Here is a 6,785-nt window from a genome sequence, read left to right as displayed (position 1 = left end):
GTTTGCTCAAAGCTTTTTCTCGTAGATTTCCACTGTGACTTTTTTTTGTAATTGCATGTTTGAACTTCATGGACCTTGTGTTTGTGTGAAGCGTCTGTTTGTTGCAGAGCAGATGTGGAGAATGGATAGCAGAGCAGAGCAGAACAGTGCCACATTCAAACTCTCCTCTCTCTGCTGCTGCTGCTGCTTATCCAGCTGTTTCTATTATCCTTGTTGTTTTTACTTTGCTCTCTTTGGTTTAAAATATCATGAAATCCTTTCTTTAACTCCCCTGTGACTCCATTATTGATCAGGAATGAAGAGCAGAATTTAAATGGTGGGTGCTTCCTTTTTTAAAAGTCAGTACAAAGAGAAGGGAGATTTCTCAATGTTTTTAACTATTATTCTTTTTGACAACTGCATCGAAATCTGTGTTAGTGGTTGCGTGGGAGTTTGACTGTTTACTGTACAGTAGAAATAACTAATTGCCCTTTTTTATGAGAGAGAGATAATAATAACAAATAAATAATCATATTATTTTCCTGCTGCAAACTCACACATATTTGTTGGCTTTGTTGTGGCAGGAAAGTTAGAAGAATGTTTTGGAAAAACGACTGACTCATCTACATTTGCTTAGATTCAAGTTCACTGTGGTCAGTGGATGAAATGTTGAATCTGACATTTTTTTTTTTGTTCTTTCACTCGAGTGCACGTCCTGCATTTGTGTCACAGTGGTGGTGTGTGTATGTTCTCCAGTGGTATGTAGGTGTTACGTAGATGGCATGTAGGTATCCTACGGTGGTAAGTGGGGGACAGGTGTCCACACAGAGAGGCCTCTTTTCTACCTCACTGAAGTAACGTGACGAAAGAAATAGTGGATGTTTCATTACCTGGCAACTTAAGTCACTTCATCCATCAATGTTGTTCTGTCACACATACAGAATTCACTCTTTTGTTACGTGGAGATCTCTTCAAATTTGTTTTCTATTGTATTTCCTCTGCAGCTGAATGCTAACAGATGTTTTGACTCGCAATCAGTCAAAATCAAATATGCTTCATTGTCCCCACAGGGAGATTTTTCTTGGGCAAATGTTCAACAACAGCTGCAGAACAATACACAGCATGACAGAGACAGCAAACAGCCCTTAAAAGACATATTTATAGGATAAAAATGATACAGAATAGAAAATTAATGTAAAATAAAACACATAAAAAGCTACGGAAGATTCACATTCACAGGCAACACATGACATTTGAACCTGAGACTCAAAACACTGTAAAAACAAGGCACTAAAAAGCAAAATCAAGAGTAAAGACTCAGATAACATGTATGAGGCTGTTCTAAATCTATTAATTAATCTCACATTTCACATCAGTCATTTAAAGGCACACCTTCTTGTATTTGTTACTTATTTTCTTGCATAAACACTGACAACTGTGGCTCAGCAGCAGAGCGAGTTGTCTTTCAACTGCAAGGTTGTGGATTTGATTCCCAGCTCTGCGAGTCTACATGCACTTTGCTCCATGTGACTGGCAGTGTGAATGTGATAGAAATGCATCGATGCTCTGTATGAATGTGTGAGTGAATGAGTGAGGGATAAAATTGTAGTCTAGTCTTGAGTGGTCATTAAGACAAGAAATCTGCTATATAAATACAGACCATTTACCTTGTCAGGACCTCATGGAGACCAAAACCTGGTCCTAACAACCCAGAACTTAATGTTTGAGGAACTAGTTAAGTTTAAAGGAAAAGATTTGAATTGTGGTTAGGTTAAGGTTGGGATTAGACATTCATTGGTTATATTTAATATTAGGGATACTGCTTTGAATTGAAGTCAATGCAGAGTCCTTAAAAGGATAGCTGTGCAAACCTGTGTGTGTGTGTGTGTGTACACGTGTACCAAATTTCTTATCATATGGTATTACATGATTATTATTTATATGATATGATTGTAGCTCTAAAGTTATTGACATTACTGGTGTAATAAAATGTCTCATAATGATGTAATTCACAGATCAAGAACATTTTGGAAGAATCTCTAATAGAATAGAATATGAATAGAATAGAATAGAAAGCTTTATTATCATTGTATTGAATACAGTAAGAATGCCGCACAGGTCCATGACGTCCTGTGATGTGAGAGAAGAATGTAACATATTTAGTTTTCTTACTTAAAGAAAGTCCCTTTCTTACTCTGATTGCGTGACGTGCTCCTCCCTCCACTAATGTTCAGCCACTTCTCTTTGCAGTGCCACGTTTTGTGCCAAACTTCTGTCGACGACACACTCGTGAGCACAGATGTACCACGATTTATAGCAGCGTCAGAATAACAACATACAATTCTTCCCTTCTCTTTGGTGTGTGTGTGTGTGTGTGTGCTCGCCATGCTGGTAAAAAGGAAAGCATCTTTATCAGGGTACATAAGTTCTTTGTCTCAGCAGAATGGAAACGCTTTGGGAAATAAATAAAATGCCTGTGGTGGACATCAGATGGGAGTGGATAATGTTCTCATTTTCAGTATTTCTTTTATTATTTCTTCAGAAAGTTTGGAAAATAGAGAGAGGGAACTTTCTCATCTCTCAAGTCATCACATTATTGGTCATATATATTATTTAGTCACGTACAGTTCTTTAACTTTTGCTCATTCCTGCCATTAGTGAAACTGTGCAACGTTGGACTGTGAGGCTTCGCTCTGACTGTTTCATATTCCCTTCGACTTCTGAAGTGAAGCCCCTGAGGCCAGTTTTCTGTCTGTATCTAAGTAATAACCACAACAACATGTAGGTAGTTCTGAAATCATCATGCCTCTTCTTTTCATGGGTCATGAAAAGGAAAAAAAAAAGAAATCATAATTTAATCGAAACCCAAGCCTCAAGATACATATTGAATCCACCACTAAGGGAGAGACGCACACCCCTATTATATGTACTACATATGTACATATGTATTATATGTATACTGTGTATATATAGACATACAAGTATGAATATCACAGTATGAGTGAGGATATACTGTAGATGGAACCACATTTAGAGTGTGTTATCGCTGCATCTTTCTAACATTTCTTTTTAATTAGAAGCATTTTCCTCCAGAGGCTGAACATCAGACCCTAATCACACACCACAGCCAAGGCTGTAATTTCAACCCCACATTCAAAACACTGCACTGGAGTCACCCGGTGCTTACTTAGCTTAGCTGTAACTCGACGCTGACGTTGTTTGATTGGAAGTGTTTGAAAATCAATGCCTCTGGCAGCAGAGAACCAGCTGTGCGCTCTCCCTCTCCCTCTCGCTTGCTATAATTTGGTAAAAATAGCAGCATTTTGAGGGGAATGTGATGCCTGAAGCGCCACGCTGTTGACGTCGCATCCCGCACATGCTTGAACTCCGACCCTGCCCAAACTAGCACCTCACTCATCACCTACTGTTTGAGGGGAGTGAGTTACATGTGGCCTGGAAACCTCTGCATCTGTACCTTTAATGTCGGAGTTTGAATGACTTTTTTGTCCTCAAAGTGAGGTCCACATCTAAAAGAAGCCTTAAATCTGTAGTGTGTATCTGATAGACATAAACAAAGTCTGTTGCATTCAAACCATTGTCAAATTCACAGTATGCTGACTATGCATATTTTCTGTGTTTAGATCTTGTGTCACAAGGTGACATTCCAGCACTGCACACATGAAGTGAATCATAAAAACACACAAAAAAACGCCCATGGAAAGTTTCAGAAGTGAATTCTACTGCTCAAAAAAACCCTAACTGTTCAGTATTTTGACAGGATAAAAGATTATTGCCCCCCACCTGCCCCTGCACTGCCACTGTATACATGCAAACACTCCCTCAGTCAGGTCTGATAATATTGGTTGTAAGAGCAGTTACATCTTTTCTGTCCATTTGCACACAAGTTGCATTATTTCACATGTTAATAATATTTCTGGACCTTATGTCTTTCACATCAGATTCAAACATTAAGGTTGACATCCTCATGTCTGTCCTGAAGCTTGTCTTCCTGTCTTCTCCAGTATTGGCTGTATCTAGGTATTATTTTCTCTTTCTTTTTCAGTAAAAATGACTGAGCACCAGCTCATCATCACTAAATGCTGACTAGCGGTTTCTTACCTTTTTTCCCCTTGTAATTTATTTGCTCAATCACGTCTCGCTTTGAGTAAATAGTGAGGGTGTGTTGTAATTCACCTCAGAATTACTCCTAGTTCTGTGCCATTTGTTGTCTAGGCAATGGTCTCTCTTTATGGAGGGGGACATCTGGTGCCGTCTACAGCAGACCCTATTAAAACACCAGCCACAGCGTGCATTTTTGCATTTTGGAGAGGAAACGTACTTTGCAAATTAAGAAGAAGAACATCCTTTCTGGTATATGAAGTTCCCTGACGTGCTTGGGAAAGAGAGAGGCGAGCAGAGGAGTTTTCCATTTGTTGCAGTGTCACCATTAGATGTCACAAGTTCTTCCACAGTGGACCTTTAATTGATATATTCCACTGTGGAATAATTAATGAAGGGAACATGTGGTCGCCCCGTTTTGATCCAGGCTACAAAGAGAGGCCTCATGAGCAGACAGACGATAAGTTGTGATCACCAAACCAGATAATTATAAAGGAGGCAGAAGATAGATGCACATGTACAGTACTATACAGTAACACGCAGTAGCCTCCTCCTCCTCTGTGTTTACACATGTGGCCTTGGTGTTTTTCCTCACTCATTCTTCACTCGTTCTCCTCTGTTTACATGTGGCAGCGTCTTTTTGTTTGTGTGTTTTCTGATGCTCATTATCTGTCTTTCCACCTCGCCGTCTCTGTTCGCTCTGTCTGTCCTAAGTGCAGCCTGTCAGGGAAGATCGGAGGTAATATTTTAACATCAAAACCACCTCATGACACGCTGCAGGCTGCCACTGTGCTCAAATGACAAATCCAAGCAAGGAGTGAGATGTCACTGCTGGCATATCATGCTGTGCAGATGACACTGGGCTTTTTTTTACAAAGCCCCTTTTTTCCATACACATGTTTAATGTACTTTTATTAATCCCCTTTCCTTCTCTGCATTTAACCCATCATCTACTAGTAACATTTCTAGAATTAGAAGTAGTGGGCAGCCATTGAGCAGCACACAGCAGGCCCTTTGGCTTTGTGGGGACTCAAACCGGCAACTCTGCAGTTACAAGCCAATTTCCCTTTCCACTTGGCCATGGGCTACCCATAAAACCAAGTACTGTACTTTAAAGACCCAGTGAGATATTAAGCAATATGAAGATGACTTATCCGTTGAGAAGAAATGGACCAATGAGTTAAAACGATGGGAATCACAAGACACTAAACGATACGATGTAATACACAATGCATGGTTGATCATAACGACACAATCATTTAACAACATAATATCTGCCTAAATGAAGAATATTACATTTCCATTCATTTCACAGCTGTTCTGTCAGTCAATGTCCTTCACGTTTCCCTCATTTCTGTTAAAATTACCACCGTGAGTCACGAAAAAGTGACATTAGTCAGTCAAACTGGTGGAAAAATCTGTTCAGATCCCTGTGTTTTTCAAATAAAAACATGAGAACAGGCTGACAGTATCCACCTAAAATAACGTCAATATGTCTGTAGTTATACTTTATTTATTGTCATACCGTTTTCTGATCCGTGCAGAGAAGAGGTTGAATATCAGGTCTGGTAATTATCTGCATGAAAATGGCCGACTCCAAAGTATAATGAGTCACATCTCTAACTCATTTGGTTTGATCCAGGTGTGTCTGTATTGTTGTACTGATATTTAGCGCCACCTCTATTAATGTGACATTTGCATGTTAATTCCACCTTTTGTTCATTATTATACAATGAAGTAAAGCTTTGGAACGTTTAATCTGAAGTAGTGATCAGTGCTTGTATTGAATTCAAACTTTGTTTAAAAACTCAGATGAACTTTCTCTGTTGAAACTTCAGAAAGCACCTTCCTGTGTTTCAATTCACAAACGCCCCCAAAAAAGCAGTGTGCTGTGCATGGTTCTGTGCTTCAACAGTGGAAATGGAAAAAAAAAAAAAAAAAAGAAGCTTCTTGGCATTGGCTTCTGTTTTTTCCAATCTGACAGTGTAGCTGTAAAGTTCAGAGTCTGGATATTCAATCAAAATGGATTTCCAGTCAAGCTGCTCTCTTTACATAACAAACGCAGGCCTCGTCATTGCACAATATTCCCAATGAGCACTTTTTTCTAGTCTTTGTTCAAACATTTCTGCAGGTAAATAAACACAGTTGAGTCTGCAATAGTTTTTCATTTTCTCTCTCTCTCTCTTGTGGCTTCTTAACGACAGCTGGTAGCTTTTACAAGCACCTGCACACTGGCTCAAACACTTCTTGTCCTCAGGCGAATAAAGGTCCCCAATGGCATCATAAGTGAGGTGGTGCAGCAGGTGTGCTACTGCTGGAGCTTGTGTAACTGCAAAAGAAAGTGGTTTCATTGGCCTCCCTGTGCTTTATTACATAATTTACGGGGAGGGGAAAGTCATCACATTGCACTTTAGGACATTCACGGCCTCATGCCAGCGTGATTAAAGACAGAATCCAGACCAGAATCATGCAGTGCAGATCTGGAGCTAAGTGTGACTTTCACCTCATTGTAAAAAATCCCCACCAAGGCCACTTAGTTATCCACAGTGTCAATACACTCCTCTAGGAAACGTTTTTCAGGGTTTTTGAAGTGTGGTTGTATGAGATATTGATACATTACACAAGACTGTAGTCACTGTGTGCACTGACATTTCTGTAAACCTGCCTCAACTAAACTGACTGGAGAG

The sequence above is a fragment of the Solea solea genome, chromosome 9 (genome assembly GCF_958295425.1).
Source record: "Solea solea chromosome 9, fSolSol10.1, whole genome shotgun sequence".
Classification (NCBI taxonomy): Eukaryota; Metazoa; Chordata; class Actinopteri; order Pleuronectiformes; family Soleidae; genus Solea; species Solea solea.
The sequence above is the reverse complement of the archived record's forward strand: the minus strand, read 5'-3'. Positions refer to the sequence as shown.